The sequence below is a fragment of the Hibiscus syriacus genome, unplaced genomic scaffold (genome assembly GCF_006381635.1).
Source record: "Hibiscus syriacus cultivar Baekdansim isolate YM2019G1 unplaced genomic scaffold, ASM638163v2 tig00110890_pilon, whole genome shotgun sequence".
Lineage (NCBI taxonomy): Eukaryota > Viridiplantae > Streptophyta > Magnoliopsida > Malvales > Malvaceae > Hibiscus > Hibiscus syriacus.
This window is the reverse complement of record NW_024062900.1, coordinates 6962680-6989192: the sequence shown is the minus strand read 5'-3', so window position 1 is coordinate 6989192 and position 26513 is coordinate 6962680. Positions and strand designations below refer to the sequence as shown.

General features: G+C 33.2%; 1 long non-coding RNA gene across 2 annotated transcripts; it reads left to right on the top strand.

The window, feature by feature from the left end:
• The first annotated feature begins 812 nt into the window (after window positions 1-812).
• LOC120144814 lies at window positions 813-26513 on the top strand. Of its 2 annotated transcripts, XR_005518063.1 has the most exons (5): window positions 813-1105; window positions 5178-5254; window positions 14468-14546; window positions 25374-25436; window positions 25879-26513. It is a non-coding gene; the product is annotated as an uncharacterized LOC120144814 (long non-coding RNA). The 2 variants fall into 2 exon arrangements; XR_005518064.1 differs by lacking the exon at window positions 14468-14546.

Genomic DNA, 26513 nt, shown 5'->3' with positions numbered 1-26513 from the left:
CTGATTAACTATTGACAACACAATAACAACCGGTTGCATAAATTTCTTTATGCTACATCATTTTGATAATGACCAATGTTGCAAGAAAGGTAGTATCCAAACTTCAAAATTTCTACTTCTAAAAAGAACCCAAGATTAAACACACATAATAGTTATTTTTATTTCTAAAAATAACTTTTAAAAGCTCCAGTAACAAAAATTTAATGTAAAAACAAAATCATAATGTAAATTATTTCATCAAATACCTTGAGTTTAAATCCAAATAATAACATTATAAAAATAAAACATTCAACTTAGACAAATAAGTATTGTAACATCCCAAAGATGGTAAATAATATTATTTTTGACGACTAGTTAATAATTTCTATACGTTGTAAGATTTAATTTGAATTATGAGATGAAGAATTAATTCTTAGAATTTATTTTGTAGAAGATTATTGACTAAATTTCCATAAAGAAATTTCACATCTCAAAAGTGAGAACAAGGGAAGAGTTGACTCTTTAACGAGTTAATCATCCCCAAAAATTACAAGATATTTTTGCTTGGGTGGATATGGACTAATATATTGGATATAATTTTCCATCTTTAACTTATACCATTAGATCTAAATAAAATGTGTGGTTGTTGTTTCATTAGAAAATATGTTTATATGTGTAAATAAAAGAGATAGAGAATAGATGAAAAGAGTTATCATCTTCTTCCATAAGCCCCAACGTGAGTTAGAGAGACAAGATAAAGTGTTTACATTTTCTTCATTTCATTAATTTCTAGTTAGATTTGAGGTTAGCTTGTGATAGAGAAAAGTGTTCATTTTCTCATTTCCATCAAAATGAGTAAAAGAATATGGATATTGAATGGTTTTGTTTAAACCCTAAGTTTATCCATGATAATTTTAGTGAGAAAGTTTAAGGTTTTGAGAGATTTTGATTGAATAAAGAGTGATGAATGACTCTCTTCTACCTCCAAGGTTGTATTCTTTTGAGGCAAGTGAAGAAATCAATCTACGGGAGAAATTCTCGAAGTTAGAGACTGAGGTGCTTGTGTCCATGGAAAAAAGGTTCTAAAGCTCGGATAAAGTCAGTGAGTCAGATTTAGGATATTAAGGTGATTACTCGTTTTTTCATGATATTCATTATTTCGATCCCTTGTTCTTAATGTTTCACACTTGATTTAAGCTTCGGGTAGTAATTCTTAAGAGCTTATTTTGACAATAAATTCATTGGGTATAACTACTATGAGGATGCTTAATTTACCTAGTTATATGTTAACTTTGACTAGTATAAGTCTATGATAGGCTCAAGATTGGAATTATGAGTTAAATTTAACTGGTGTAATTATGTGATAGGTTTATTGTTGGAATCATGTGTTAAATTTAATTGGTGTAAGTGTGTGATAGGTTCATTGCTGGAATTATGTGTTAAATTTGACTAGTGTAAGTCTGTCATAAGTTCAATGCTTGAATTATGTATTAAATTTGATTGGTGCACTACAAAAAATATGTTTTTAGTGGTTCATTCATATAGCAGCGTTTGTGATTGTAAAACACCGCTAGTGACTATGTATATAGTGGTGTTTTCTGTATAAGATCTAGAACTTTAATGGTATTTTAAAAAATTGTCGGTATTGACTATCTATTTAGTGGCATTTTTTATACAAACACCACGAATTAAAACTAATTTTTCAAATGTTGTTTTCTACTCTTTTGTTACCTAAATTTAACCTATAGCAGTATCCAATAAATTTGACATCCATAACAAGAAACTTGAAATTCATAATAATAAATCAAAGTTTACATTAACGTAAAATATAATGCAATTCAACATTGTTAACTAGAATAAACAATAATAACACCTAAGATGGTGGACTCTGGGGTTGATTTTGTCGTATCATCTGCATCATATCTTGAAATTGATTTTGAAAGTCTTCACATTTTTCTGATATACTACTTCTCTCTTTGCTTCCCTTGCTTCAGTTTCGACTCCATTTCGAAATTCGTCGCTTACCCTTGACAAATCCATCCAACTCTTATCCATTTCTTATTTCTAGATTATCAATTTCAAATGTTGATTGCTAATATTATAGAGAAAGTAAGCAACTAAACATAAGCATTACATTTAATTTCATAATTAAGAACATATCACAAAACACTAAAACTCACAACCAATATATCAAATAATTATCAAATAAATTATGAAAAAAATTAATTCTTTGTCTTGGCTCAAAATTAAATGTGTTGTGATAAATGAAACACAAAATAAAATTATACTATTGGTCTACTGTGTGTAAACTAATTACCATCTCTCTCACATGTTCTCTCCTCTCATCATTCCGAATAATTCATTTTTCATGAGGATGGAAAATGACAATCCTCTCATTTTCTTTCCTACTAAGCACATTCAAAGTTTATTTTCTTTCCACGATTTCACTACCTCCTTTTTCTTTCCATTCATTGCTTGATAATACAGTTGAAAATGAGGGGGAAAAAATAAAACTTAGAAAATTACATAATATTGAACTAGGATGTATCTACCTCACATTTTCTCTTTTCCTTCCAAATTGAAATCATTTGTTTATACAGATGAGGATGGAAAAGATCATCCATTCATTTTCTTTCCACTCACTTTTCCTTCTACAACCACACTACACTCAAAATTTATTTTGAAATAGAATTTTTTTTCACTTGAAGTATTTCTTTATTCTAACTCCCAATTGGAAAATAAGTTATCCAAGACATTTGACATTCCTCGTATGTTAAATATCATGTATTCGTAAAAACTAGTTCAATTGTAATGAAACCCAACTTATTCTTAAAGTGCACATCATTGTCTTAAAGAAAGAAACAGAAACATAATAAGATCAAGAAAATGAATGAAAGATAAACCTTCTTTAATGCCATGACAAAAGGGTAATTTTTTGAAAGAAATAGAGCCACTCGAGGTGCTCGTGATAAAAGATCCATTTAAGATTGCTCATAAGCAGGATTGACAACCAAACTACCACCATCTGCAAAAATTTGGACATATTTTCCCTGGTGCCCATATATATGCCTCTGCACATAGTGGTGACAATTTTAAATAAAATGTACATGGTAATGCAAAAACAATGATTAAACCTTAATGTCTTTATACACAAGTTACCAACTATCTAAATACTCTTACTATGCATATAAAATAATAATAGAAAAAAATAATCACCAAGATAAAGCCTTTGCTAACTAGTTGGTTAGCTTACATAGATCATATACAAGAGTACTCTATCAAGAAAAAAACAACTTCCTATTATCAACAAATCCAGTATCAACAACTTATTATATTTCAAACAAAATAATCACAGTACCCAGGGATTAAACAAAAAAACAAGTTCCTTGCCATTTCTATAACATAATCAAATCCATAAATATTTAAAAAAGTAAAATTTAGTAAGGAAGTTGCGGTTTTAGATTTAGATTTCTTACTGAAGCAAAATTTATGATGAAATCAGCATCCCCCTGGATTTGAAAGAGGAATAAATGAAAACAACAAGATGAAATTAAGCACAACAAATACAGATCTTCCCATTTTCCTTTCTCATTCGAATTTCATTCTTGTTCACCAAGTAGATGAGATGAAATCACAAGGCATTTTTAAGCTAGATCAAATTATTAAGATCTAGAACTTTTAAAAAAAATGAAATTCATTAAATAAGCGAGTGAAAAGAAATGGGTAAAAACTAGATTGGAGGAGATGACGACAGAGAGGTGGCCACGAGAGGGAAGATTGGAGAGAAACTTGGAGGTGCTAGACACTGTTTGATGATGATCGAAGGGCTAAGAAGAAGATCCCTCCATTGCAGAAGAAGCAACAGATGGATTTGGGTAAATGGAAATAATGAAAAAAATAGGTGAAGGGGAAAAATAAAAAAGGGTTAAAGGGGCACGAGACTTAGAAGATATAAACTTACAGCATTTATAAACACAAATGCCACTAAAGTACGAGTCTTTAGCGGCATTTGTATAAATATGCCACTAAAGTAAGAGTCTATAGTTATGTTTGTATAAAAAAGCCACTAAAGTACGAGTTTATAGCAGTTTTTTTTTCAAAAATGCCATTATATATGCGTCTTATTACGACGTTTGTATAAAAACGCCACTAAAGTATGAGTCTTTAGTGGCCTTTTTTTGCTTAAAACGCCGCGATATGCATAAAATTAGTGGTGTTTCTAAAACGCAATGAAATTTGTTATTTTGTGTTGTTTGTTCTAAAAATGTCGCGATAACAATAAAATTAACGGCATTTTCTAAAAAAAAATTGCTAAAAACGCCGCTATAAACCTATTTTGTTGTAGTGGTGTAAGTTTTTCATTGGTTCAACGTTGGAATTATATATTAAATTTTACTAGTGTAAATAAGTGATGAGTTTAGTGTTGGAATTATATATTAAATTTTACTAGTGTAAGTCTATGATGAGATTAATCAAGGAATTATGTGTTAAATTTGACTGGTGTAAATTAGTGCTGAGTTTAGTTATGGAATTATATGTTAAATTTTATTGGTGTAAGTTTATGATGATTTTAGTGCTGGAGTTATATGTTAAATTTGACTGGTTTAAGTCTATAACGAGTTTAGTGCTAGAATTATATGTTAAATTTGACTGGTGTTACTCTAAGATGTGTTATGTGATAAATTTCACTAGTATAAATCGATGATAAGTTCACTTCTTGAATAATATGTTAAATTTCACTAGTGTAAGTCTATTTAAGTTCAATGCTGAAATTATGTATTTTGTCTCATATGTAAATATGTGTTATGAAATTTTCTATTTAAATATGTGGCATCTATTAATTGGTTATATGTCTAGAATAAAACAAGATAAATGAGTAAAAATACTCGTTTAAGAATAACAATGATTGAAGAGCCCTCATTGTTGAGATACTAAAATACCCTTAAGCGTTAAATGGATTAATTAGTGAAAGTCTTGAGATAACTTAAAAGCGAGATAAATATAATATTAAGGATATGATCAAAAGAATTAAAGGCTTTAATTAATAACTTACATGGAATAATATTATAAAAGGAAAAGGGCCCTTAGATGTGAAATAACCAAAATATCCTATTGGTAGTAAATGTCTTATGGAATTTATAAAGGATTAAAATATATGTTATGTAATGCATAAATGATTTTCATGTTGCATGACTTAGTGCATGGTGAAGGGAGAACTTAAGGCAAGTCAACTCGATCTTTATTACGATGATGCCTGATGGTAGAGAGGCTTGAGGTAAGTTATCATGATTATTTCTATTGATGGTTGATTATACCGAGATAAGTGCATTGCATGCATTCTAATATTGTTGTTACCCAAGTAAAATAGTTAGAGGTCATTGGTACAATGGCATGCATAGGGTCAAGCAGTTGTATCTTGGTATCACAATATCATTCACCTTAGCGGAGAAACTTGGTGATGGTATTGACACTTTGGTGCATTTAGACCTACAGGTTTGTAGAACTTCAGTACATTTGGACCTTCAAGTTCATTTACTATAACATAGTGATTTCGTATCAATATGACATTTTAGCTCACATCAGCTAGATAGACCCCAATTAGAGTTTACTTCAAGTGTCATTAATAATATTTTACGATGATACCCCAATATTGATGATAACATGTATGATATACATGCACTTGCTATTGTTGATTATATGCAAGGTATTGTGCTTGATATTGATGATTACATGCATGATATACAAGCGCTTGCTAGTAATGATTATATGCATAATATACATATGCTTGCTACTAATGATATTGTGTATAGTCTTTTACCATGTTGATGGTAGGATTAAATATGTTAATTTGGATAAGACAATTTTCAAATAAATGGTTAATGATGAGACTATTAGGATGGAAACCGCTTTAATAAATTAAAATAATATCCTAGATTGGATAATTGCCTTGCCTACTACATAATAAACTTAGAACTACTAAGATCATGAATATTATAGAATGTGGAAGGTTGTATGATGAGAAAAGACATTATATCCTCTAGACCTTGGGTAAGTATAATGAACCCGGCTGATAATGATAAGACTATGATAATCTTATAATAACGGCTTAGGTTCATAAACAGCTAGCAAGTTGATTTTATGAGACAAGTGAAATATAGTACAGTCAATGTGTACTCACTGGATTAATAGCTCACTCTTTTAATTATTACCTCTATAGGTTTAGGTTTAGGGATCACGATAGGACAATGATGTTATCAAAGGAGTTTTAGTGAGAGTACAAGAATACAACATGAGGACTTGAGTTAGAATGTAGAGATTATAATTTTATTTGAGTATGTTGTAAATTTTTTGTTTATGTATATTGGTTTTTCAAATAAAGGAGGTTTGCCTTTTCTCAATGTTTATATTTTTCTATCATGACATTATTAGTTTTAACTTTTTAAGTAAATTGTATATTTCTAAGTTTTAATTTTTACGATCACTTTGATGGTACAATGTGACATCATAGATTCATATTTGATTTCTGGATCGAGTTGATGGTGTTACAAGTATCTTCTCTTATGTAGTAAATAAACTAAAAGAAAATTTGAAACTCAATCGGTCATCGCTGCTACGATGGCGCTACTTCATGACTGTTATTATACTCCCAACAATGAAATTAAGCGACCATCACTACTTGATTGAAAAATAAAATATGGAAAAAAATTTAGAGAAAAATAATCATCCCAAAAGTACCCTCTATATATAGGATGAAAAAGTGAAGACTTCATCCAGTGAGAGATTTCCATAATTTCCTTTAATTTGCAGCCAATTTATAGCTGTTATAATAGTTATCCATATTCCAGAATATTCCATAACTATCTGGTGACTCAGTAGTTGCTATGGGATTTGCTCAGTATTTCAGTACACCATCTCTGTACAACATCGACTACATCATCAATAATGTCATAACATTAGGATAGATATTTGCAGCATAAAACATAAAATTGGCCCAAGTATCAACACTTAACTCCTAAATAAAATTAATTATAAAACATACTAAATTAATCATAAAAATGTAAGAGTCTAAGATTAACCTAAGTATAAAGGTCTGAAATGATAACTCTTTTGGAGAGTTATCAACAATATCTTCCTTGTATTCTCTTCGTTATTCCTTCTCATTTCCTTTCTTAATTCTTCTCCCCTAAGGTTTTAAACCAAGGTGAATGGTAAGAGCTTCTTCCATGTCTCCTTCTAACACTAAATCCGTTCTTAAGTTCTCTTGCAACATCCTAGGTGATTTATAACTCCTTGCATCTCTTGTTGACCAGAGGAATGGGTGTAAAGTGCCCAAGTTTATGAGAAAGAAGAGAAAGTTAGTATAGCTTGAAAATAAGCTTTATTTTAGGATTCTAACATAAAGGTAGTGTATTTATAATCCTTTGTGGTGTTATGACTTCCAAAATCATGATGTTTGATGGGGGTTTATGTATTTGAGCATGTTGGAGGTTTTTGTTTGATTTTTTCCTTAAGGACTTTTTTTTATAAAGCTTATAATTTTATAGTGTTAAACGATCCTAAATAACTCCCCTAAACTTAAGAACATTTTTTGGGACCAAACTAGGTTGTCTGGGAGGATTTTTGAGTGATTCCTAAGACTATTTTTTGGTATTCTAGGTTGGAGTATTGATACTGGATAAACAATATCAATATCGGATGATATGGGATGATTTCTAGGCATTTTGTAAGGGTACTGTTGATAATGCAAGGAGGATTATCGATATTTCTTCTCTGGTATCAATATTGAGGCTATTAGTATCAATACTAGGGGTAATTTTTGGTACTTTGAAACTTTTTTTGTACCAATATTCAATGAAGTATTGATACTTTTCTAGGGAGTATCGGTACTACATGTAGGGTATTGATACTACCCATTTTTTATGGTTAAATATGAATTTGTTAAGATCCATAAGAGTGAGGGATGATCCCTAATAGTGGGATTTAGCTTGAGAGATGCTAAAATGGGTAAAAGTGACTAGAAACACCCTTAGGTGTGGGTTATAAGTAAAATAACCTTAACGAGATGGAATAATTCTGAGTATCCCTCAATTGAGCATGTATCGAGTAAGAAAATGAACGACGTGAATAGCTTGATAGAGGAAATTGAGTACCATTTAAACAACTATAAATCAAAGATAAGCAAATTACCATATCGGTTCAAGGATGAACTGATAGTAGTGATTACAGAGAATGAGGAGTCATAAACTTGAATCGAGTATTGAGCTAGTAATAATATACCAAATGGATAGTGATGAATATAAATTGACTTAAGGGCACAAAACACTAAATGAATTATAAGCCCTTGCATAATGTTCTAGATAAGGTAATGAACAAGATATTGTTGAGTGAGGGGATGACCTTATCAGTTTATGATAAGTTACGATTTTGAGTAGTTGAGATACCGAGATTGTCTTTGTTGGAAGCTCGGGAAACGATGAAGACACTTGAGTTACTTGTGTATGTGAGAGTGGAGATCATCTATTTGATTGAGGAATATCTAAATATATCCAAGTCAGTGCAAGAGAACTTTAAATTCTAGTTGGATGTCGCTTTGATGCTTTGTGACCCAGACACGTCCTAAGTACACTAAAGTATTAGAATAGTCGGGTGTTAGATATTGATGCTTTGTGACCTATATCTTACCTTAAGAACTTTGCACTGAGGACCATGTGGATGTAAGATGTTGATGTTTCATGAACTAGATCTTATATAGAGTACCTATATTGTAAGCTTTAGGGGAATAAGTTTCGTGGTGCTGATGTGACCCCAAACTATACCATTAGGCTTACTCGATGTTGTATGAATAGTATCTGATAACTATGTGAGACTGGTACTATCATTTTGCTTGTGTGTTAATTTGATAATTCATAGTAGTATGATATTATTTTTTGAGACCCAATATATGTATACTTATGGCGAGGACTTTGGCATAAGATTAAAAGATGCATGAGGCTTGTACTATAGTGATAGGATGGTTGAACCTTTAGTAGGTAGCACTTGTTCATGATCATGCATAAATCTACTGTTTATTACGATATCTTCTATAATGATTATGTTTATGAGATCCAAACACTCTTATTGATTAGTGATTATAATATTGGGCTTAGCAAGCTCAACATTTAAATATTTTCATTCACATGTTAGTATATTGAGTAAATAAAGGAGTATTGTCATAGTAGAATTTCCAACATTCCTCAAAGAGTATTGTATAGTTAGTTGTAGTGGGCATGTGTATTCATAGTAACCTTACTATTGGATTTGGATTTTTAAACTATGTGATTATATTATTTTGATTTAAACTATATGTCATGGAACTTCGGTTTGTAGAAGTATTTTATAACTGTTATGGATGTCTTTTAATGAATTCATGGTTTTTAAATGGTAATGAAGAAAGTTTTAAATTTTAGTTGTTGCCTCTACAGACTAATATGACACTTAAGGTCCAATTGTGTTTAGAGTGTAACATTTAGTAGTATCAGAGTTGAAGTTGAGTCGATTCTAAGACCCAGTGGTTGGTTTTAGTAGGTGTTATTGAATACATGCATGTAGGTTCTAAAACTACTCTTATAATACTGGAATTATGATTGTGTTTTTTCTCTATAACTACATACTCCTGGTATAATAGCACTATAAAGTCTATGGTGGAGAGATTAAGGATGTATGGTTCATGTGATGGTGACCCGATTTTAGTTAATTAATAGTGGAGAGAAACTATGTGGACTTTGAGATAACTTCACCTTACCTTGAGATAAGCTAGAGTGTGCAATCGCTTTACTCAAGGGTGAAGCTATCTTATTGTGGGAGACTGTAGAGATGGCTATAAAGCCTGAAATACCTACATGGACTAGTTGTTGAGTGAGTTTATAGGTGAGTATATCGATGAGATATATATCTTTTTGGTGTAGAAGACCCCTTGAAGGACTTCGCATAGGTATGCTTTGGAGTTAGCCTTATGGTGTAGAAGGCCCACTAAGGGAGTTTGCATATGCATTCATATGAAGTGGTTGTAGACCAGCCTAAAGTATTCTCTAAGTTGGCACGACAAGTTAAGGTCATGGAGAGGGCATAGAACATGAGGATGAGTTTGGTGGATGATACAAATATGTTGAGTAGGAAGAGTTTGGTATCGGCAGACCTATCTCATTTGATATTCCATTAGGGCCATAGATTCTCATAAAAAATTGAGAGTGGCTTCATTTTAGTCACATCAATTGAGTTAGAGATTTAAAATGGGATCATGTGGGAGATTATTAGCTTCACCGCCTATGAAAAGAGTGAGAGGTTCTGATAGAGTGTTGATGTATCCAAAGTGTGATTGTTATGGATAGGGGCATCGAGAAAAATGTTTTACACTCTCCAGGACATGTTTTAGATATGGATCCTTAGAGCATTTAGTGAGAGACTACCCTAACTTGACTAGCAATGTTATAGCTCGACACAAGAGAGCAATCCAAGTAGCCAACATGGAAGAGGGTCTGCACAAAGATGTGTCAATGCTATGATTAGGTACGAGAGTGGATGAATAGATCGACCTATTCCCAATATAGTTATATATGTCCTAGCCTGTCAGATCATCATGAGGTAATTAAATAATGTTTTTTTTTTGTAGTTTCGTAGTTTAGATACCAAGTATGTCTTGAATGATTCCAATTAATAATTTTACATTTAGTAGGTGCAAGTTCGTGCATTCCTTCGTTGTGTGAAAGAGAACTATATAGGAAAATTATTCGTATGGAAGATCTTGGCGCAAGGATCCAAGTGCCTAGTTTAGTGGGTCTGAGTTAAGTAGACCAAGTTTACCGTAGATGTCCATTGAGGGCTTGGGTCGGGCTCGATAGCTGACCTAATGAAATTTGTTAGCGTGAGTATTACTTTGAACTTGGGGTTGTAAGTCTAAGGCTTTAGATCAATTAATCATGTAAGAATCATTAATTGATCCTAGTTAAGTTGCGCATCAACTCTAAGGAAACGTTTGGTAGTCGATCAATAAGACAAAGTGGCTCTTCAAGGATAAGACTAACATTATGGGAGCATGTGTTCTTATCGAGAGTCGATGGTTTGTTAGACTTGCTCGATAGAGAATTAGTCCGAAGTCTGGATTTAGAGGTGTATATCTCCAATAAAAACATTATGGGTATTGAGATGCTTGCATTATTAATAGTTGCTCATGTGTAATAGGTTACTCAAAATTTATAAAAGTACTACTAAGGTACTAGTCATGTGAGGCTGCTGGATGTACGTTCCTCATGTGAGTTCTAGGTCTCATCCAAAGTACCTATGTTAGTATACTAGTGGGGTATAAGTCCTGCAATGTTGTGTGACCCTAGAATAATCCATAATATCTACTTGTGTTGTTTGATAAATGTTTAAACTTTTCGAACCAAACTTCATCTTTGATGTCTTCGTGTTGGTATACGATTGTGAGCTATATAGAACATCTAATGTTCTAAGGTGCCAAGTAGCATTTATAGTGCTTGAGGCTAAATGAGACCAAGTACCTTAAGTGTCAATTGACTAGCATTGCTAACATCAATTAGCACATTGTGGTATGCGATGGTGGGTACTAGACGTGGAGTCATGGATTCAATAATGTTCGAGGGTGTTTTTGAGGGATCTCTACAACGAGAAGCATACTCTCTAGGAGAGTTAGAGGTTTCTAGTCTCACTACGTGTGTATTTCGGTTATAATTTCCTATATGTGTGATCTAGTGATTGGTGTACTTATTAATTACAAGGAAAATTAAAAGTTATTGGGTTATCGCGAGTTTGTAGAAAATCATAGTTACGCACCGAGAGCGTGTAGGATGATGTATGGGAAGCTAGAAATTGGAACCATATCTTTAGGATATGACATTGAGATCATGTATGGCAAGTAATTGTAGGATTCTATAAATACGAAAGATAAGTTAACCAAGATTCGATAAGTGAAAGAGACTTATAGATTTTATACGGGTTGTCAAATCGATTGTGTCGTAACGACCCTTCGCGTGGTCCAAGGTTCATGTCTAAACTTGGATTGAATGATGGAGTTATCACCGATCATTTTTGAATTAGGTAGATTGGAAACTTAAACTTTTCATTTTACTAGATTTGCATCTTACGAGAGAAATGTCGGATTCAGAGATGGTTACAATCGAGAAAGGTTGAGCACCCCTGTATTACCCTTCCAACACCATCACGATTACCCAATTATCTTAATTATGAAAAATGAATTTTAGGTGAAAATTTAATTAATGATCCAATCTACTTACCTTTGAGTTTTGTAAATGTAAAATACAATAAACTAGGACTACAAAAAGAATAAAAATCAAAATACATGATTTAGGTTTAATTTGCAAAAGTGAAACAAAAAGATTATGAGAACCAAAATAAAGAAATCATGAACAACGTATAATAGAAATAAAAATTAAATAATATATATACATATACATATACTTTTAATAATAAACTAATTATTTAAAAAAAGAAATGGCAAAGTGTTAATGAATTAAGTCAAAAGTGAAAAGTTAAATTAAAAAAATTAAAATAAAATTATGAATGATGAGACTAAAATGAATTATCTCCTACCCATTTAAAGAGCGCATCATCTACGGTATCCAGATCGGGTCATTAGTTTATTTAATCGAAGATAAAATCCCTAAAAATAAAAAAAAAAGTCAAAATTGAATATAAATAAATAAATAAAATAAAGAGAAAAGAAAAGAAATTTTCTCAATTTTCATCGAAAAATATCAAGGATGGCTAAATCTATAAAGACTTATCTAAAAGTCTTTCCTCATTATTTCTCGATTTTCTCTCATCCCACAAAATTTTTATATAAAATCAATTTAATGATTTTCCAAAACAACAAAAACAAAACAAAATAATAATAATAAATAAAGAATATTGTCTATTTTTATTGAGAAACCTCAAAGAAGGTTAAATCTATGCATATTAATTGAAAATACTTTTTTCTTGTTCCTCGATTTACTCTCCTCAAATATTTTTTTAAAGAAAAGAAAAAGAAAAAGGAAATAAAGACAAGACAAAATTGAACAAAGAAATAAGAAAAAAAGAATTACCTGGGTCAAAAGTTTTCTTTCATTGCTCGAATATTTTAGGTTACAATGCCTCTCACCGTTACAAAATAAGAGTGCCTATTTTTAGGTTCCAAAAATACCTTGAAGCAACAAAAAAAACCCTAACATCTTTTCATTAAAGCTGGATGCACTAATTAAAAAGAAAAAATCCTACCATGATAAAAACAAATCATAAATCACTCTAAATACATTTGGAAAATATAAATTTGAATTTAATTACAAATATTCAATAAAAATATTGAAAATTCTTACTAAATTAAAGTTCTCGTATTGGGCATGTTTCCAATTTTCTATATGTGTTATCTCTGCTAAAATAAGCATATCTTGAGTTTATGATGTTTGATTGAGGAATTTCAAATTGTGTTGGAAAGATAACTAAAAGTTGGTCATATCTCAAGAGGAAATCATGCCCTAGAAATGTTCGGATATTGCTTGAAAATTTGTTGCAAGCCAACTAATGTCTCAGGCTACAATATCAACTTCAATAAAATATATGAGCTTTGGGATAGAAAACTAGGCCGACAAAAATCGGGTATTACAGCTACCCGTTTTTTGCTATTGGTGTGTGTTGTGAATAGAGAAAATATAAAAATAGTTGATTTTTGTTCAATTGATATAGCTCAATTCCATGGTTTCATCATTTTCCTTTAACCTTCGGTTGATATGCTCTTCTACATCTTCAAGAATGATTTGGAAATTTTTAGTCCATTTTAAGGGTTTGTCTACATCTTTTAAATCTTCAAGTATATGGGTTTGAAAATCTTTCTCTGGTTTATCTTGGTCCCCAAGTAATTGAATATGAAAAAGTCAACAAAATGGTTGGTGTGACTGTATATATTAAAGTTAGTTTGGATTATTGGTTTCTCTGTCCATGGAATTCAAGCAGAGGTTGGACAACTCCTTTTTGTGAGTGAAGTTAGGTGTATTGTTCTTCGGATGACTACTCTTTGCGCATTTAAGCTATATAATGTGGTAATTGGTTACCGTCCCTGACCCCTAACTTTGGTTTCTTGTAAAACTGGTCTAGTTAGTCTGGATCGACCCAAACCAGTTTGAACCGAGTCTGTTTGACCCGACCAAGTCAACCCGGTCTGAGTCAACTCGAACATAGTCACCCCATTGACTTTGACCTGACCGTTGACATGCATGTTGACTTTGATTTTGATCGTTGACCATTGACTTTGACCTAAAAAGTTAAAATTTTTGACAAGTCATATTTTATGTTTTTCAATGTCATGAGTCCAAATCTGAAGTCCGTTTTGCCAAATTCGTACTTGGTTTGTCGTTTTTCAGTGATTTATGCCCAAAATAAAATGTGTATTTCCAATTAAGTTTAGTATCTAACGTAAATTTGTTGTTATGTATCCAAGGAATTATTAGACGTCGAATTCAAGTTAGAGATTAATTAAATGGAGTTTTAATGTTCGATGGTGGAGCACAAAAATTGAGGTAATACTTTACTACCTCTTTACATGCTTTATGAAACATTTTGATAATGGATAAATGAATAGATGTATATGATTGGTCTATTATGCATGTTATATTATGGATGGATTAGAATTCGAATACAGTTTAAGTGATAAATTGGTTGAGACTAGATTGAATTATAGAAAGTAATTGAAAGACTAGTAAGAAATGATTTCAAATACAATGATTAATATGAAGAGCCAATTACTTTAGAATTATTAAATTTTAATTATTTTCGGTGAAAGGTTTAATATCAGAATCACATGACTATAAAATTTATGAAATTACCACTATGGGGTAAAAATGGCCCGGACTGACCTGAGGGCGAAAGTACCTTGAGAATTTGTTTTTTTTAATTTGATAAACTCTATTTCGTCTGTTAAATTAATGATCTGTTAAATATTGGAAGAACTATTATTGATTGAATTATTTAGAGAAATGGAATTAAATGGAAATGATTGGAATAAACTTGAATTGTAATTTGTCCAAAATGTCGTTGCACCGCAAAAAGACCATGATTACCCCTAAGAACAGAAAATAATGCTGAAAAGATATATCTGAACAAGTTACCAGAAAAGGTACATATATTTGGATTGATTTGAATTACTAAAATGTCTTCGAGCTAAGAAATAACTAAAATAACCTCCAACATTCAAATGACCAAAATACCTTGAACTCTAAAGGAACTAGAATACTTTAAAGTCTAATTTATCGGAAGTAATGCCACTAACAAAATTGAATGGAATAACGATAATACCCTTAATGCGTAAAAAGGACTATAGATGGCTATGATAATGGAAACGACCTGAGAACTTATATTTTGATTCACTTGAACCTTGGGATCACCGATTAAATTCCTAATCTATTTAAAACCCCCCAAAAATAAACTCCTACATTTGAAAATTCTTAATATGCCGATCTCATTGTTTTTGAATGATCATTTGAAGACTAGATTATTGGAACTGCGACACGTCACTGAAGCATTTAAATTTTTGATATTCCTCAAGTTTTGAAATAACTAATGAGTATGGACCCCAAATGACTAAAAATAACCCCAAGTACCGAGATGATCTAAATACCTTTAGCACTTGGATCAAGTGAATGTCTTTGGATAGACTATGGAAATACCGATGAACCTAAAAAATGTACTGCCTCTAAAGGTTATAGAGCACGACCCAAGTCGTCTAACATTTTGGATACTATTACAACGTGAAAATGAAATAAATGCTAACAGAATATCTATTATTCTCCTCAAGAACTGATCAAGGATGATTCTGATATTGATCAAATCAGCTGGTGCAGTCAATAATAAGAAGTGAATAATAGTGAAGTATCACAGTCCGAATGATTGACAAGTATCACAGTATTGGGATCTATAGTTCGATTGGACTCGAAATTTTGATGATTCAATGTATAATATTTAATACCACAAATCATTGCTCTATCCTTATTGAGTTAAATTATTAAGAATTCTCCAAGAACCAAAATGTCTGAAATATCCCTGTTTGCTTGAATAATGAATCACTCATGTAATACTTGAGATCTTAAGTAACTTTACTGCAGAAGATTATGAATACCTTCCTAATTACCAAATAGCTATGAAGAATATCTGGATCCTCTAGTGTGCTCCTTATGTGACATGTATATGTTTTACGTGTTTTAAATGTGATTTTCTAAAATCACTAATTTACTGATTTACTGGCTTATGAACTATGGCTACATAGTATATGTTCTTTGGTTAACTGTTTTCACTGGAAAATATAATAGTTCCTGATTTATAGATCATGTAATCTATTGGTTTATGAATTATGGTTACCTGAAATGTGTTATATGGTTTCCTGTCTTCACTAGAAAATATGATTATTTCTGATTTATGGACATTATCTTTACAGACCTAAGGTGACCTTTGGGTAGGCTTCGAGGACCCGATAAACTTTCTTGGGTAGGCTCTTAGGCCCCAAGGCACTCCCTTGGGTTAATTATGGGACTACATATGGTGTATGGGTGGAGGGTAGTTATGTGATTTATTTTATATTGTCACTCTTACAAGATTTTACTGGATCACAATCATGATATTAAAGTTTACTGTAAAATCTGATTTATACTGGATATTGTATGGGTAGGATTATGGAGTATGGAGGTTTAGCTCTGATCAAGCTTCGTAATTAAGATAACGGGGTAATTATATTGGTACCAAAAGGGTAATACATGGATGTTCATCCTTCCTCGATCTTAGTTAACTCCCAAATCTGACATTTCTCTGGTAAGATCCAAATTCGATAAACTTGAAAGTTTAAGGTGTCCTATCTACCTAACTCAATCCAAGTCGAGCCGTGAACTGGGGAACACCCGAAGGACTGTCGCGATAGCTTAACGACTTTGCTGAGGACATTTGAGAGTTAGGCCAAAAATCGATTAGTCGATTATATTCTTAAGTGAAGGTTGTAAGTTTAAATTTCAATATATTTTTGACTCATTTTATTTACCTTTAATTTTTTTCCAATAAATTTATGTACTGATGTTTTCTTTCAATATTTTTAGATTTTTTTCAAAAAAATCATTTCGAACTTTGAACCCATTTAAGTGAGGGATTCATATATCCTATATCTTTGTAGGAATTTATTCCTTATGTTAGACATAAGGGACTGTGTGTCACACCCTAATTTTAGTTAAAATAATAAATAATTTATATAATTTAATTAAATGATCAAAATGGAAATTTCTAAAAATTATTGGGTTAATTTAGAAAGTTTGGAAAGTTTAGGAACTAACTTCATAATTTTCCCAAACACACTTGACACCAAAAAAAAAAATAGGAGATAGGGGTGCTGGCCAGGCTTGAACCCGTTACCTAGGGTATGGGCGGTCATCCCTCTACCATATACCCTAGGTCACTATTTTAATATTATTTATTTTAAGTTTAATACATTGGGTTATATACCTAAACATAGACCCCTGGTCAAGTAAGAACCCCATAAATTATCCCAAAATTCCCAATTTTCAAACCCTAGTCGTCGTACCCCTCTAAAATTCACCTGCCCCGACCACCATTGTGGTGTTCCCACACCACCAGACGAATCGACAGACATCGCGAGGCAACCCCAACTAACCATCAAAGTTAATCGGTCATCAAACATCATGTAAAAGTTGGTAAAGCTTAATCAAAACCTGACATCGTGTTACTTCACTACCTTCAGCACGGTGTTCCCCAGGCGATTCTGATTAAAACTCGACCGGGTTTGTTGTCCACCATTGTCGTTGATGTTGTCCTTCATGGGTAAGATTTCGATGGTTTGATTCTATTATTTTCCCAATGTTTTTGGCTTAAAATAGGTTGTTTTGAGTTGTGGTTTTTGTGTAGATTCTCCCAAAATAATCGGTCAATCACCCCGGCCTCTATCGTCACCGCACACACTGCTACATGCCGGTAGTCCGCGTGGGGCTCTTCCACGCTCCAGAAAAACCTTTTAGATCGGTCCAATCGTTCTGGATCGGCCAGAACCAATTTGAATCGGTCTTAGTCAACTCAGACCAAACCGAGTTAACTCAAACTGGTCCGACCCATTGACCTTGACCCGAACCATTGACTTTCATATGCCCATTGACTTTGACCAAAAAGTCAAAATTTTCAAAAAGTAATATTTTATGATTTCAACGTTCTGAGTCCGAATCTAAAGTTCATTTTTTCCAAATTCGAACCCAAAAGCTTCTGAATTTATAGTTAAACCCGAACATATATATATATATTAAGTATTTATTTCAGTGTATTAAATTTAACTGAAGGAACAATGACTAATTAATGTCATGATATACTTAATGTAATCGTGGATACCCTGACAGTTCGACTGCTTGACCTGGTTCTTCCCGATTCGCTCATCTATGAGAGCCCGTGAATACTTGTATACTTCTACAACCCTATTAAATGCTCAGTTTAGCATATTACTCCGAAAATAACTTTGTACTGTTATGAGTTAGGTTCATGTACTATCAAAGAATGTAGTAAAGATAGTTCTTGGTAGATATTCTAGAATGTTTCTTTTTGCGAGGTATGTTCCTTGTGTGCTATATACATGTTTTAAATATATGTTTGAAATACCACATGCATATGATTATTTTATCTTATTTGCAATGTGACTATCTGTTTAACTTGTTTCTGTATGATTTATTTGATTTAAAGTATGATTTTTGATTTATAAAGATTTAAACATGATTGTCTGATTCTTGTTCTCTGGTTACTATTTTTACTGATAAATATGTTTAAACTCTGATTTTCTGTTACCACTGGTTACTTTCTCAAAAACGTTTTTCTTTGGGGTACTCTAGGATCTAGTATGAAGTTTCATAGGTTTAGCTCGGTCAAACTGGTAATTCCTTATATAGGTTCAGACCGATCGAACTGGTAATTCCTTGTGGACCTAAGGCGACTCTTGGGTGGGCTCTTGGACCTAATAGGCCTAGTAGTAAGATCTTATGGACCCTAAGGTACTCCCTTAGGGTGGCACATCTGTTATGTGCATTTGGTAAGTCCTTAAAAGCTTGAGGGCACTCCCTACCTACGCTTCGGCTAGGGTAAGACCTTGTGGACCCAAGGTGCTCCCTTAGGTTGGCACCTACGCCCTTCAAGCCTAGGGTAAGTCCTTATGGATGTTGTTTTGGGGAACTACATATGGTGTTCGGTTGGAGGACGATTATGCATTTTAAATTAAAAACACTACTGATGTTTTCACAATTTAGAACTAACCTGATTTTGGAAACTCTATCGATGTTTCATAACTTTATTGATGAACTGATTTTGAAATCTAACTATATGTTTTATTTCTACACTGTTGGAACACACTGAGCTCCCTAGCTTACTTCCCAAAATTTCTCTCTTTCAAATATTTTTTATAGGCATCCCGGACTTGACACTTAGAGGATCGACATATCACCTACAATAATTTTTTTTGTAATGTTTATATCTTTCAAAACTGCCCTTATTGATGACATGTGCCTATTTTATTTTATGTTAAATGTTCGTATATTTATATACTACTGATGTACGGGTTATTGGGATATTTGGTTTATAGTTATTTTTGACATTCCATATTTTGTTATACACTTGATATTTTATGTCTTATATTATTTGTTCTAACTAATTTAATATTACTATTATTTAATTTTTTTAAAGATTGTTAACGTAATCCGCTAGATCTAATCATAATGTATATGTTGGGTCGAGGGTTTACATTTATTCGGTATCAAAGCCTTTGGCTTTTAAAACCTCAGACTGTGAATGGGTCTAAAATAAAAATACGGTTTTAAAATGTTTTAAAAATTAAGTTATGAAGGTCATGTCACCAAGTTTTTACGAGTTTAGCTATGTGCGGGACTTCATGTGCCAATCTAACCTAGGTTTTACCCTTCTGTAGTGAACTTGAGGTTTTGTAAGAATGAGTGCTAGACATGGTCATCAACCTAGCTGTAGGCGAGGTCGAGTGACTAGATTTACAGACCACATGGATGAGATGCATATAGATCCCTCACCTCCGATAGATGATCATGTTCTTGTGTTCTTGACGAATCTGCCACTGCCTCTGGTATTGGTTTGACTACTCCAGTTAGAGGAGTGACAGTTTTTGAGACCGAGTCTGTTAGATTAGTGCTATATGAGAATTTCGATAGATATTTTCTCCAATAGATTCGTCATAGCTGCAGGCTTTACACCCGAGGTCCCCATTTCTCATACTCTGATTGTTAGTGGTGTTATGACCTCTGGAGGCCCTTCTGGTGGAGCTCCGACTGAGGCTGACGATTGGCTTTGTGATACTGAGCGACACATGGATGAACTAAGTATAGTTCTACAATGACATTATTTGGGAGTCATCTCTATGTTGTACGGGAATGCCCACACTTGGAGGGAGTCTATTGTGAGAAGTATTCTGATCGATCGCTTAACATAGGATTTCTTTAGGGAGCATTTTAGAAGTTACTTTCTGGGAGAGTGTTGTTTAGCTCACAGACGGTAGCCGTTTCAGGACCTAGTACATGGTGATATGATAATTTCTAAGAATGAGATAGAGTTTTTAAAGTTGTTGAAGTATGGTTCTAGTATGGTACCTACCAAGAGGGATAAGTGCCGAAAGTTTGCTGTGGGACTCAGATATGAGCTGCGTCGTTAGATGGTTACTCCTCTGGATGAGGTGTTTGATGTTTTAGTAGGGAGAGTGAAAGAAGTTGAGGAAGTTGAGGCTTTTTTCTTGAGATAGAGATAGGGTAGATCGAGAGCGATCGAGGAGATCTTCCAATCAGTCTAAACCTTTCGCACGCCCCGATAAGAGGACTAGTACTACTGCTCATCAGAGGAGTTGTACTAGTTTGAGGCCTATGTCACCTCCACCTAGATTTGTTAGTCGAGACAATTCTTCAGGTATTACTTCGGTACCGAGTTACAAGAACTGTGTGAATCGACACGAGGGAGAGTGTAGTAAACAAATGGGTACCTCTTATCACTTTGGATTTAATGAGCACTTTTTGAGAAATTGTCTGTATCCAGCTTCTATCGATCGGACCCTCGCTCATAGAGTAGGACTTCTAGAACTATTTATAGGGTTAATGGTAGAGCTCGATCGTAGAGTAGAGGACCAGTTGCTTCTAAGGCTCGATAGCCTGCCCTTGTCTACACTAGACGTTCTAGTGATCGAGATGAGCCAGAGACTTTTGCAAGTATATTTATGGTTATTTCTGTTTCTTGTCATGCATGTCTTAAAATGCCCTTTCCATACTCGAGTTATGTAACTTGAGATCCCACAGACTTTTGATTTAAGGCACCAAGACCCTGTTTCCACTCCGAGTCTAGAAAGATTCTCTATTACTGTCAATAGGGTAATTAGCCCTTATCCTATAAAGGAACCTTTAGAGACCTAGTTTTCATTTTCTGTTCAACTCTGGTGAATTTTGAGGACAAAATTCTTTTAAGGGGAAGAGAATTGTGACACCTTAATTTTATTTAAATAATATATAATTTATTTAATTTAATTAAAAGACTAAAATAGAAATTTCTAAAAATTATGGGGTTAATTTCAAAAGTTTGGAAAGTTTAGGTACTACCTTCATAATTTACCCAAACCCACCTGACACCAAAATAAAAAATAGGAGATAGGGTTAGCCAGGCTTGAACCCGTGACTAAGGGTATGGATGTCCATCCCCCTACCATATACCCTAGGTCACTATTTAAATATGTTTTAATAATTATTTATTTTATGTTTTATACATTGGACTATATACCCAAACTGAGACCCACTGGTCGAGTAAGCCAACCCTAAATTATCCCCAAATTTCTAATTTTTAAACCCTAACCATCGCACCCCTCTGTAATTCACCTATCCCCGTTGCTGTTGTGGTGTTCCGACACCACCAGACAAATCGACAGCCTCCTGCGATACAACCCCAACTAACCATCAACGTTAATATGCAGTCAAATGTCGTGTAAAATCTGATAAAGCTTCATGGGAACCCTTGGTCCCTGCTCATATTTTCCTCATTTCCGTTCAAACCTGATCACGGGTACCTCACCGCCTCCAACAGTGTGTTCCTGAGGTGATTCCGATCAAACCCCCGACTAGGTTCGTCATCCACTGTCTTCATTCACCTCGTCTGCTGTGGATAAGATTTCAATCGTTTTATTCGGTTATTTCCTGGTGTTTTGGATTGAAAATAGGTTGTTTTGAGTTTTGGTTGGTGTATAGATTCTACTGGAAGTATCGGTCGATCACCCCGACCTTCGTCATTGCTTAATGTGCCGCCATGCGCCAAAAGTGCGTGTAGGGCTCTTGCACGCTCCAAGAAAACATTTAAGACCGATCTAATCGGTCTGGGCTTACATGAACTAGTTTAAACCGATTAGAGTTAACTCGTATCGAATTGAGTCAATCTGAATCGGTATGACCTATTAACCTTGACCCGAACCATTAACTTTGACCTATATTTTGACTTTGACTTTTTTGTAAACCGTTGACTTTGACCAAAAAGTCAAATTTTTTAAAAAGTCATATTTTATGTTTCTCGACGTCCTGAGTCCAAATTCGAAGTTCGTTTTGTGAAATTTAAACCTGAAAGTCTACGAATTGACCATTAAACCCAAACATGCATATGTAAATTAAGTATTTATTTCAATGCATCAAATTTAACTGAAGTGTCAATGGCTAAATAATGTTATGGTATACTAAAGGTACTTGTGGATCTCTTGATCGTTCAACTGCTCGACCTAGTACCTCTCGATCTGATCATCCGTGAGAGCCCGTGGATACTCGTGTAGTTCTACAACCCTATGAATTACTCAATTTAGAATATTACTCTGATAATAACTCAGTATTGTTATGACTTAAGTTCTCGTACTATCGAAGAACGTAGTGAAATTGGTGCTCAATAGATATTTCAGATTGTTTCTTTTTGCGTGGTGTGTTCCTTGTGTATTATATACCTATTTTAAATATATGTTTGAAATACCATATGCACGTGACTGTTTTATTTTATTTGCAATGTGACTATCAGTTTAACTTGTTTCCGTATGATTTATCTGATTAAAAGTCTAATTTCAGATTTATGAAGATTTAAGCCTGATTATTTGATTCATGTTCTCCTGTTACTATTTTTACTAATAAATAAATATGTCTGAACTCTGATTTTTTGCTACCACTGGTTATTGTCTGAAAAATGTTTTTCTTTGAGGTACGATGGGATCTATTATGAATTCTCTACATGTTTAGCTTAGTTAAATTGATAATTCCTTATATTGGTTCAAACCGATCAAACTGGTAATTTCTTATGGACCTAAGACAACTTTTGGGTGGGCTCCTAGGCCTGATGGGCCTAGCGGTAAGACCTTATGGACCCTAAAGTACTCCCTTAGTATGGAACCTCTACTATGTGCATTGGGTAAGTCCTTATGGGCCTTAGGGAACTCCCCTCAAGTAGGTATGTACTCTTCGACTAGGTAAGACCTTATGGACCAAGGTGCTCCCTTAGTTGGCACCTACGCCCTTCGGGCCTAGGGTAAGTCCTTATGGATACAGTTCTAGGGAACTACATATGGTGTTTGGTTGGACGATGATTCTGTATTTTAAGCTAAAGCACTACTCACGCTTTCACAATTTAGAACTAAACTGGTTTTGGAAACTTTACCGACGTTTCATGACTTTATTGATGAAACAATTTTGAAATCTAAATTATATGTTTTATTTTTTAACTATTGTAACACACTGAGCTCCCTAGCTCACTCCCCCAAATTTCTCTCTTTTAGATATTTTCGATAGGTATCCAGAACCTGGCACTTGGAGGATCGGCATATTAGTACAATGATATTTTTTGTAATGTATTTATCTTCCGAGATGCATTTATTTTGGGTGACATGTGCCTATATAATGAAAATGTTGGTTTTATGATTTATACTACCTTCAATATTGATGTTAGAATATTTTATTTTTATTTAGTTTTTACTACGACTTTTATTTATTGGAATTGAATTTTAATATTATCAAATACATTTTAAAGATGTTTATTTGGAATATGGTTTTAAATTATTGAAAATGTTTCGGAAAACTTTATCGCAATCCACTAGATATTATCGTAAGGCATAGGCCAGGTCTAGGGGGTTACAATGTATCCCATGGAGTTTAACAGGTCCCTTTTATATAACCAAACCTAGTTGCTGAACGGAATTTGAGCATACCCTAAACCATATACAAACACTAGGATATTTGTTGTTTTATTTCATGCTTTTATTTTACTGTTCGAAGCATGCAAACTAGAAATTCATACGGTTAAGATTTTTCTGTCATAAAGCATGCGCAATAGAAAATAATGATCAGGTAGTAACAAAACATGGGTAGATATTATGTTAGAATCGATTTCAAGTGACATGGGTAGTTCGTGATCAAAATCGAGATACAAACAAAGTTAAAGCTATGGAAAAAGTGCAAAAGTGAATTATATCAATAGTAAATGTTTGCTAGTAGGGCATATCAGGTGAGTGCATTATTACTTATATTATATATATGATATGAGGAAGACTTGTGATGAGTCAGCCTCGAATGTTTTGGAATGAAAAATAATTTGAATCACATCATGATATATTTTCATAATGTTTTATTAAATAGTATTTGAATGATTTCAGGTATGAACTGTCAATGCACTATTATATGATAATTGATATATGAGTATATATGGATATTTATATTGAACGAAAGATACGTGATTTTGTTATAAATTCATTGTATATGCATTGAGAGTTATTGGTTCAATTGGAATGCCATGAGGTTGAGTGATCATTTATTTGATTCTATATCGGTACATTCTACATGGAACTATATATACATTATGGGACTTCATTATGTTTTGAAGTTGTGAGCTACAATTTCGATTATTGATTTCCTGTATAATGATGATGTGTTCTACAGTACCTAGACATATGTCTGACACAAAAACTGCATATTATCTATGTGGCAATTAAATTGCATATTACGCACACTCGTCTAACTCACGCACCTTTCATTATCATTCATTATTCATTGGGCTATGAACTGAATGAATGAAAATAAATCTTTCATCGAATATATATTTCGATTTGATATAAATTGTTTTATATTTGGACTACTTATTTGCAAGTTATTTATACGAAAGTGACTTAACAAGTATGTTTTATCTGTTCAATATTATCATATTATATTTTGCTTACTATGATTTATATGATATTTTATATATCTCTGACTTACTTTATTTATGATAATGTTTCACTAAGTATATGCTTAGTATGTGATGGTTTTCACGCGTAGGAAAAGAAGTTCAAGTGGAGTAAGGAACTTATCTTGGCATCACTTATCAAGGACTACTTAACGGTATCAGTAATAACATCCTACTATTGTTTTGATTTTCTAGTTGACATGTATACGTCAAATAAGTGTCTATAATATTTTAATATTGTTGGATTTAAAATGGGTTAGAAATGCTCTAATATATCTATGATGTTTAAATTATTTGTAATAGTTTCTATATATGAATTTTAGTAAGTAATATATATATGGAATTTATTTTTATATTTTGATAAAGTTGTATTTTATTATAGTAAAGTTGAATTTCTATTTAGGCAGTTTCACTTGCTATATGATATAATTGAGAAGTCCTTGATTGTTGTCTGATTTGGATTATCAAATATTATTTTTCGATTTTACGCGGTTAAGTAGTTTTGATTATTCATGTTAAATTTAATGATTTTTTAACGAAACAATTTTTTCAGAATTGATTAAAAATTTTCATCTGACATCTATGACTTGTATTCAGGGACGAATACGGGAAAAGGGTATTACACTGCTCGACTCGATTAAGGTAGCTCAAATGGCTCAGCTCAAGCGGCTTAGCTTGAATCAGTCCGACTTATTCAACCTGGTTCAAACCATTTTTTAAAAACTGTCCAGAAGACAAACCCCATGAGCAGGGGTGGTGCGTGGGGCGCCAGTGCTCATAATCACACCATTTTCTCCAGATACGCAGATCAACATATTGGTAGTCTCATGCAAGTGTTATTTCTTGATGAAGCATGGAAAAATATCATATCTCGAATGATCAAACTTTCGTTCACTCACTCCTCTCAACGGTGATGACAAAGAAGACACTGCTAGTACCAGTTGACTTGGTTCGATGAGAGGAATCCATTAGAATGGGAGGTGTTGTTAAAGGAAAACTCGTAGGCAATGAAATGAGTGAAAACCATTGTGAGCTTTTAGTTTTCCATTGAAGCTTTTAGAGCATTCTCTAGGGTTACGGTGAGGTTTCACGATGAGGGAGAAACTAGGTCTTGGTCGTGAGTTGACGACGGTACTGATACCGGGGGCAGTGTACGTCACGGCCGACTGAATGATGATCGATCGAAGCTCGACGGTGAAGAGCAGGTTATGGTTAGTTTGCAAAAAAATGGG